At 44.4% G+C, this 10,048-nt stretch overlaps 1 pseudogene; it reads left to right on the plus strand.

The window, feature by feature from the left end:
• Window positions 1-2,853: 2,853 nt before the first annotated feature.
• On the plus strand, window positions 2,854-9,411 carry LOC110297473 (uncharacterized; annotated as a pseudogene).
• The last annotated feature ends 637 nt before the right edge of the window (window positions 9,412-10,048 follow it).

Below are 10,048 nucleotides of genomic sequence, written 5' to 3' on the forward strand. Positions count from 1 at the left end.
GAGGGCGAGGGCGAGGGCGAGGGCGAGGGCGAGGGCGAGGGCGAGGGCGAGGGCGAGGGCTCTGTGTGTTTTAACTATTTTTGAAGATCTGTTGAGTCTACGTTGACAAGCAGGAATCACCTGCTTTTTCTGATCAAAAGCAATACATCTTGATGTTTATCATCAATGGTTTTGAAAGTGGGAGAGATTATGCTAGTTCTGAAATAGAAAAACTGCAGAGCCCAAGGCTCACATGTTTTCTTCCTTTTTATATATTTTTTAAAATATTTTATTAATTTCTCTGTGATTATATTGCCATGAATGCATATGTGTCATAGTCTGTATTTATGCTATCTACTTTGGATTTACATAAATATGAGAGTGTATCACACATGAATATACCTGAACAGTATATGAGGTTTTGTTTTGTTTTTTTCCTATTACTCCACAATCAGAGTCTGTGAGTGACCAGAACATTGTTTCAGCTAGCCTGGCTGCCTAGAAAGCATGTAAGTTAGCCTGTCTGGATTCCCCTATTCTAGGATTGCCCACAGCAACAGCCATGCCCAGTTATATACACAGTTGGGGTGTAGATGCTGGGATTTGACTTGTGGTCTTCATGCTTGCAGAGCAAGGCCGCTGGCCCAATGACATGGCTCTAAGAACCTTCTTCTTCTTTTCTTAGTGACAAAAGAGTCTTCTGCTGTGTTATGATTCCCATTGGTAAACACAACTATAGGTGTAAGTTTTAAAAATAAGAGTTACTTATTGAGGACAATGAAAATAAATTCATTTTGCTTTTTCCTCTGATTGTTCACACCCAGTGTCCTAACCTTTCACTGAGGAAACAAATAAAATATAAAAAACAATAATAAATAGAAAGTATCTCAGGTGTTATTCACACAAAAGAGTGTGAAGCTCAGCTCTGTCACCCTCCAGGTACAAAATCTTGAGAACGTTATTCTTTCTCTCCATCATTTTCCTCTTAATTATCAAGCCAGAAAACAACAACAACAACAAAACCACAAAAACATAGCTGGTCACCAGAGGCTGTCAGCAAATTCATATAGCTTCACAAATGTCAGGCAAATTAAAGAAGTATAAAATGCTTTAAAATAATCATAAATTGGCAGAAAGGACATAGTCAAAGCCGGGGTGATTTTCCAACACTTGCTGTGACTCCTTGCTTCTCCATTCTCCAAAACCAAGTCCAAGACTCTGAGTCCACCACGCCCCTCACTGGTAGTTGTCAGGGTGATGCATCAAGACTAGTTATCCTGCGTTAATACTGTGCTGCTCTCTCAACTGGTGGTTTGTGGATAAGCAAGGAAGTTTCATCTTTCATGTATTAAACAGACATGCATTTAGTTATGACAACTTTGAATTGCATGGGAGGCTTGGGCGGAATGTAAAACCTTGATTAAATAAAGGGACGTAGACCTTTGAGGTTTGTGCACAGATTTTCAAACAAATATTTTTTTCAAAAAAAGTGTTTACTCAGAAAATCTCTGGTTATGTGATAATGAAAACTCGTATATCTTTGAAATGTCTTATGATGACATTTAGCAAGGATCAGTAAAATCCTCCTCAAATATTAGAAAAGTCATAATAAATGTATGAGTGCAAATTCTAAAGTACGATTTATTTCCTTGTTAGTTAACAGTTTTCCGAATCTCAAGGTGATAACTACTATTTATTATTCTTAGAAACAAAATGTGTAATATTACTTTTTCATGCCATTTTATGCCACTTCAACAACGAGGTACTTATCTTTTGACCCAGCATAGATAGAATTTTTTAGTGGAAGGTACATACCTCATAGTTTAATGTATTCAAATATTAATACGTATAAGATAGTAATTATAGTACTTCACCCTTCTATATAATAATAAGGAAATGTAGGAGACATTAAAATGCTTTAATACATTAAAAGTTTTTTTCAGATTATCATTTATTAAGTAAATAATACACTAACAATCCTTGTAAAGGTAGTGGCTGCAATAAAAAAAAAAATCTGAAGACCTAAGAAAGAATCTGAAATTTATCCCTAGATATTTTTAGGAATTCCAGTTGAGAAAATAAAATAAGGATACTGATAAGTTTTGAGAGATTGTCAAGTCCACAGCTGAGCATAGACCCAAATGAAATGGATTGGGATGCATGCAAACCCATCTGAGTCTCAGTTCTGAGAGGTTCCAAATCCACCCATGTTGTTTGCAGAAACTGTTTGCTTGTTGTAGAATTTACAGACTTACTTACCTGTTAACCATTTATAGGAGCAGCAAGTCCTCTAAGCTGCATTTATAGGATCTATCACGCCATCTCATCTGATTTCTTCAAAGCCATTAAAGAAGATGAACTGCACCCTGTTATGACACAGATTTGTGCAACGCACTATAATCAGAGGAATGTCACCTCATCACATTTGCTACACGATGCTGTTGAAAGCTAGAAGGGGACACTTATACTAAATGGCAAGGTTGGCAGGATGAAAGGACTCACTGGAGGATTCTTTATTTTCTGTATGCTGAAAAAAAGGAAAGCGTCTGCAATCAGGTTTCTGAATTGACTCCAGATTAGCAATAATAACTTGAAAGTCTGACCAATAGGTTCTCCAGATGTTCAGTCAGTAAAGGGCTTGTTATACGAGTATGAGGACCTGAACAGGATCACTAGAATCCAGGCCATGATGTATGACCTGTAATCCAGTGCTGGGAAGACGATAGACAGATCCATGAGGTTAGTGGCTTACTATTCATGACAGTGTTGTGAATAGTAAGACGGGAGTGAGTGAGAGAGAGACATCCAATGTTGACTGCTGGCCTCTATCTCAAACACACATTAGTCTACATAATGAGTGGCAGGATCCAAACCATGCATAAAGCAGAGATGAAGGTGACCTTGGAGGATGCTATTTCATATGAGAGTCATGATTCTCTTTCAGTCTCATCAAAGGTATTGACAACTCTGAATCCTTGTAGTTGTAAAGCCACTCTGCCTTTGTTTTCATGTTGACAAATAGAAATGTGCCCCCTTGGAACTTGTGGAAGAGTCAGGTGAATGTTTGAGGGGCCCTAAGAGGACAGGATCCCAACAGAAAGAACCAAAGGTCAACCAACCTGGACCTGTATAGGCTCACAGAGACTTAACCAGAGAACCAGAGAACAACCATGAACTGAACCTAGTCTCAGTGTAGGTAGCAGATATGCAGCTTGGTCTTCATGTGGTTTCCCCAACAAGAAACCACATGAAGGAGTGGGAGCTGTCTCTAAATGTGCTGCCTACCTGTGGATCCCTTTCCCCTAAGTTGCCTTGTCTGGCCTTAGCAAGAATAAATAAAATACACATCATATTCACATAGACTGTTTTCAGGACTCTTATTTGTGTTTCCATCATGGTGCAGTCGTCAGAGTCTATTGAGTTAGGGTTGATGGTCTGTAGTGGAGAAACACTGTCATCACTGTTACATTTTTATGCTGGTGTTTAGACGCTTGGGTTTGGAAAGGTTGTAATTCTAGATGCTGATATCTGGACTTGTCTTTGTCCAGTGGGTGTTTTGTTGGTTGCTCTCTGTTACTCTCTATGGTTTTGAGAAGATTATGGTGGCTGCTTGTTGCTTCATGGGGAACTATACTGGTAATCTGCTAGGGGTGAGCACTGGGGGTTCTGGGTAAAATATGTTTCTAGGTATTCTAATCTGACATTTAGGAATGGGGATGTGTTATTCAAGGTGTGTGTCTGTGTGTTTGCTTGAATGTGTATAAGCGGGTCCAAAACAGAGAAGTAAAAAGGAAGTTCTACTGTTAGATTCTCAGACCACTGGCTATGGGGACAGGGGCTGAGTAGAGGCAAAAATTAATAGTAATCTACAGAGCTGGTGATGAGACTTGGGGATTGGATTAGCGAAAGAGGAGGAAGGGAGATGGCAAGAAATTTGCCTTTCTTACTTCTGCTACTACTGTGAGACCCTGGCTTAAAGCATTTCTCCCTGGAAGGTAAAGCCCCTAAAACATTTCCCCAAGCTTGTTTTCCCTGATCTTTACAAATACAGCTAGAAAGAAGCTCTTTGTTCTCTATAGCCTGCAAAAGGTTTTTTTTTGTTTCTATACTGTAAAACCAGAGAGGCCTGCCTTCCTGTGCCGAGGACATGGAGATAAAAATTCAGAAAGAACTCACTCCTCACTCCTGCCTTGTAAATGTCACCAAGGACACCCGGAAGAGAAGAACTCTCCCAACTCTCCTCCCAACTCCTCCCAACTCTCCTTCCAACTCCTCCCAATTCCTCAGATAGCTGTTAAAAGCCCCCTACTGTCACCTCTCAGGGTCGAACTCCCCTGCCCTGCACAGGTGGAGGGACTTCTTCCTCAGCTAGCTGATAATAAAACCTCTTACAGTTTGCATCAGGTGTGGTTTTCTCTCAGGACACTGGGGTGCTGGCCAGTTCATCCTGGGACTTGAGCGGAGGCCCGGCATCTAGGGCCTTACATGTGGGGGCTCGTCCACCGGGATTTGTGGCCTACCCCAGTTCTCAGAGACCCCGCTTGGAGGTAGGATCCTATCTTTGTCTATCTTTGTCTATATCTTTGTCTGCTGGCTGTGTCTGAATCGGTATTCTCGGTTTGAAGTCGTCTGCACTTGTGAGAGCAACGAACTCCCTGTCTGGGATGGAGGGGAGGGTTACTGACAGACGTGTCAGGAGTAACCGGCTGCCACCCTGGGAGACGTCCCAGGAGGTCTGAGGGAGCTCCAAGGACGCCTAGAGATTTCCCATCGGGGTGCCAAGTGAGAGTTTGCTCACTCGCCGTCTGTTTCTGTTACTGGGTGCCAAGTGAGAGTGTGCTCACTCAGCTGTCTGTTTGGATCCTGGCCTCGGTTATTGTAGTCTTTTTGTGTCTATATTGTTTGTTTCCCTGTATGTGACTTTGACGATGGAACAGACTATTAGCACTCCCCTTGGACTGACTCTCGAGCATTGGACTGAAATTAAGACTAGGGCTCACAATCTGTCTGTGGATGTCAGAAAAAGATTTTGGAGAACTTTCTGCTCTACGGAATGGCCAGCTTTTGAGATTGGTTGGCCACCAGAGGGCACTCTTGATTTAATTGTGATTTCTGCCATTAAACATGTTGTTATGTGGAGGGGGCCTGGGTCTCAACCAGATCAGGTGCCCTACATTCTCATCTGAGAAAATTTAGCACAAGACCCCCCCCTCCTGGTTGAAGCCTTGGGTTCAGAGAAACAAGCCAGGCTCCCGAGTCCTGGCTCTCCGCCACTCAGAAAAAACAACTAAGATAAAGACGGTGGGGGCTGAACCACAGCCCTTGGCTCCTCCCAGGATCTATCCAGAGATAAAAGAACCTCCAGAATGGCGTAACACCCCACCCCCATAACCCCAACTGGTCCCCTCCCAGATCTCTCAACAGGGTGCTGCTGGAGACACGAGAGAGCGACCAGCTGCTGGAACCTGAAGCCAGAGGGCACGGAGCCCAGAGGGACCAGACTCAACCACCGCGCTGCCTTTGCGTACTTATGGCCCTCCTCCAGCGGACCCCGGACAACTGCAGCCCCTTCAGTACTGGCCTTTTTCCTCCTCTGATCTCTATAATTGGAAGGCAAATCATGCCCCCTTCTCTGAAAACCCCTGTAGCCTTACTAATCTAATGGAATCTCTCATGTTCTCTCATCAGCCCACTTGGGATGATTGTCAGCAACTTTTACAGGTTCTTTTCACCACAGAGGAGAAGGAAAGGATTCTGCTGGAGGCAAGAAAGAATGTGCTGGGGGCCAATGGACAGCCAACACAACTTCCGAATGAAATAGATGCAGACTTCCCTCTGACACGTCCTGACTGGGACCCTAACAGACCTGAAGGTAGGGAGCGGTTGACAGTTTTCCGCCGGGCTCTAGTAGCAGGACTGAAGGGAGCTGGCAGGCGCCCTACCAATTTGGCCAAGATAAGAGAGATCCTACAAGAGGAAAAGGAGCCCCCAGCAGTGTTTTTGGAGCGCCTCTTAAAAGCATACAGGCGTTATACTCCCTTTGACCCTACGTCAGAGGGCCAGCAGGCAGCGGTAGCCATGGCTTTCGTCGGGCAGTCTGCTTCTGACATTAGAAAAAGGTTACAGCGTCTAAAGAGTCTGCAAACATTATCTTTGCAAGATCTGGTTAAGGAGGCAGAAAAAGTGTACCATAAGAGAGAGACTGACAAAGAAAAAAGAAAAAGAAAAGAGAGAGGCTGAGGAAAGGGAAAGTAGACGAGATAGAAGGCTAGAAAAAAATTTAACCAGGGTTTTGGCTGAATTTGCAGGTAATAAGGAGGTTTATAAAAAAGGGGGAGGGAGTAGACAGACAGGGTACCTGGGCAACACAGGGCCGAAGAGACTTCAATACCCTAGAGGACCTTCACGACTACCTTTAGATAAGGACCAATGTGCATACTGTAAAGAAAAGGGACACTGGGCAAGAGACTGCCCCAAGAAAAAGACAGACATCAAACCATCCAAGGTCCTTACCCTAGAGGATGATGACTAGGGGAGACGGGGCTCGGAGCCCCTCCCTGAGCCTAGGGTAACCATAACTGTGGAGGGGACCCCCACGGATTTCCTTGTTGATACTGGAGCAGAGTTTTCAGTCCTGAAAGAGCCACTGGGGAAATTGAGGAACAAAAAAACCATAGTAATAGGGGCTACTGGTCAGAAACCATACTCTTGAACCACTGATAGGAAAGTTGATTTGGAAAGAAGCCAAGTAACTCATTCCTTCCTCGTCATTCCTGAATGCCCCACACCATTGTTGGGGAGAGACTTACTATCAAAATTAAAAGCCCAAATAAGCTTCTCTTCGGAAGGAACTTCAGTCTCTTGGCAAGCCCCTATCTCTATAATTTTAGCTTTAAAATTAGAAGAAGAATATAGATTACATGAACCTCAAGCCCCATCGAGAAAAGTAATAAAAGGGACCTGGTTAGAGAGATATCCTCAAGCCTGGGCAGAGACTGGAGGTATGGGAGAGGCAAAGAGGATGCCCCCCATTGTTGTAACGCTGAAAACTGGTGCAACTCCTATCGGGGTACGACAATACCCCATGAGCAAAGAGGCCTGAGAGGGCATCAGACCTCATATTCAAAGGCTCATAGAACTAGGTGTTTTGGTCCCTTGTCAGTCTCCCTGGAATACCCCGTTGCTACCAGTTAAAAAGCCAGGCACTAATAATTATCGGCCAGTACAAGACTTAAGAGAAGTAAACAAAAGAGTACAGGATATCATCCTACTGTCCCTAACCCCTACAATCTACTCAGTTCTCTCCCCCCTGACAGACAATGGTATACGGTACTGGACCTGAAGGACGCATTCTTCTGCCTAAAACTACATCCCATGAGTCAGGTAATCTTTGCTTTCGAGTGGAGAGACCCAGATTTGGGACAGGCTGGACAACTAACTTAGACACGTTTGCCCCAAGGATTCAAGAATTCTCCTACTCTCTTTGATGAGGCCCTTCACCGGGACATGGCGCCGTTCAGGTCAAAAAACCCCCAAATTTCTCTCCTCCAGTATGTTGATGACCTGCTTCTTGCTGCCACCACCGAGCAAGAGTGCAGACTAAGAACTGAGAAATTACTGGCGGAATTGAGCGAGTTGGGATACAAGGCTAAGAAAGCCCAGATTTGCCAGACAGAAGTAACGTATTTGGGTTATACTCTCAAGGGAGAGAAACGGTGGCTGACAGAAGCTCGGAAAAAGACTGTGACTCAAATCCCCATCCCAACAACCTCGAAGCAAGTGAGGGAATTTCTGGGCACGGCTGGGTTTTGTAGACTCTGGATCCCAAGCTTTGCCACTCTGGCAGCCCCACTCTACCCCCTTACTAAAGAGACTGGGACTTTCTCATGGACCCCTATACACCAGGAGGCCTTTAAAGAGATTAAAAAGGCCTTGCTTAGTGTGCCAGCCCTAGCCCTGCTGGACCTGACTAAGCCTTTCACTCTCTATGTAGACGAAAGAGCAGGAATAGCAAGAGGGGTCCTGACCCAAACTCTAGGGCCATGGAAATGACCTGTGGCCTACTTGTCAAAAAAATTAGACCCAGTGGCCAGTGGGTGGCCATCTTGCTTAAAAGCTATTGCTGCTGTGGCATTACTTCTCAGAAATGCTAACAAACTGACTCTAGGTCAATGAACTATAGTGGTAACCCCCCATGCCTTAGAAAGCATTGTTAGACAACCACCTGATCGCTGGATGACTAATGCTCGCATGACCCATTATCAGAGCCTATTACTGACTGAGAGTGCAGTTTGCACCCCCTGCTGTCCTGAATTCTGCCACCTTGCTGCCAGAAGCCGACGACTCCCTACCAGTACACCAGTGTATGGACATCCTGGTAAAAGAAACCGGAACTAGGAAAGACCTCACTGGGCCAGGCTGCCCCAACTGGTACACAGATGGTAGCAGCTTTTTAGTCGAAAGAAAGCGAAAAGCAGGGGCAGCAGTGGTCAATGAAAAACAAACTATCTGGGCCAGCAGCTTGCCTGAAGGGATGACAGCCCAGAGAGCAGAGCTAATCGCACTCACCCAAGCTTTGCAGCTGGCAGAAGGGAAGAACATCAATATCTACACAGACAGTAGGTATGCTTTCGCCACTGCTCACATACATGGGGCAATCTATAGACAAAGGGGGTTACTCACATCTGCTAAGAAAGATATTAAAAATAAAGAAGAAATCTTGAGCCTATTAGAAGCCATACACTTGCCAAAAGAACTGGCCATCATACATTGCCCTGGTCACCAGAAAGGCCATGATGCCATAGCAAAGGGAAATCAGATGGCTGACCTGGCTGCCAAACAGATGGCCCAAGGAGCTATGATCTTCATAGTTAGAAAAAAAATTAAAAACTTAAGGACCATTATGAACTCAAAGACACAGGCTTTGACTACACTCCAGAAGATCAGGAACTAATAGGAAAAATACCTGAGATATGTGGTTATACTCCCCAGGGAGTAGCTAAGACCCAAGATGGTCTCTCGGTCCTACCCACCAGAGAAGGGCAACAATATGTAGCCAATCTACACCGGCTCACACACTTGGGAACTAAAAAGCTCAAAGAAATTGTTAAGAGCTCAAACTACTATGTTATAAAACTGTCCGAGGTTGCCCAGGAGATTGTTGATAAATGTCAAGCCTGTGCCCTCACCAATGCCGGGCACCACAAGAATGCCCTTGGACGGCGGCTAAGAGGTGACCGGCCAGGGACATACTGGGAAGTAGATTTTACTGAAGTTAAACCAGCCCTTAAAAAAGAATGCTGTTTCTATATAGATCATTCAGGGGCAATAAGGGACTCTATGGCCAAACTCAGAGAAAGACTAGAAAAACGAAAACGAGAACGAGAGGCTAATGAAAGATGGTTCAAAGGATGGTTTACAAAGTCCTCATGAAGACTACCTTATTGTCTGCATTGACAGGGCCGTTATTAATCCTGCTCTTAATACTCATTATAGGCCCATGCATAATTAATAAAACAATGGCTCTCATTAGACAGAGCGTCAGCACCATACAGGTTCTTATGTTACGTCAGCAATATAAAAAAGTAAAACAGGCTGACATAGACCGTGCTGAGCCAGAGGTTTAGTTTTCCTCGTTCTAAGATTAGAACTATGTACTAGAAGGAGTGGGGAATGTGAGACCCTGGCTTAAAGCATTTCTCCCTGGAAGGTAAAGCCCTTAAAACATTTCCCCAAGCTTGTTTTCCCTGATCTTTACAAATACAGCTAGAAAGAAGCTCTTTGTTCTCTATAGCCTGCAAAAGGTTTTTTTTGTTTCTATACTGTAAAACCAGAGAGGCCTGCCTTCCTGTGCCGAGGACATGGAGATAAAAATTCAGAAAGAACTCACTCCTCACTCCTGCCTTGTAAATGTCACCAAGGACACCCGGAAGAGAAGAACTCTCCCAACTCTCCTCCCAACTCCTCCCAACTCTCCTTCCAACTCCTCCCAATTCCTCAGATAGCTGTTAAAAGCCCCCTACTGTCACCTCTCAGGGTCGAACTCCCCTGCCCTGCATAGGCGGAGGGA

This window comes from Mus caroli, unplaced genomic scaffold, assembly GCF_978045245.1.
Source record: "Mus caroli unplaced genomic scaffold, Mus_caroli_1 scaffold_34, whole genome shotgun sequence".
Classification (NCBI taxonomy): Eukaryota; Metazoa; Chordata; class Mammalia; order Rodentia; family Muridae; genus Mus; species Mus caroli.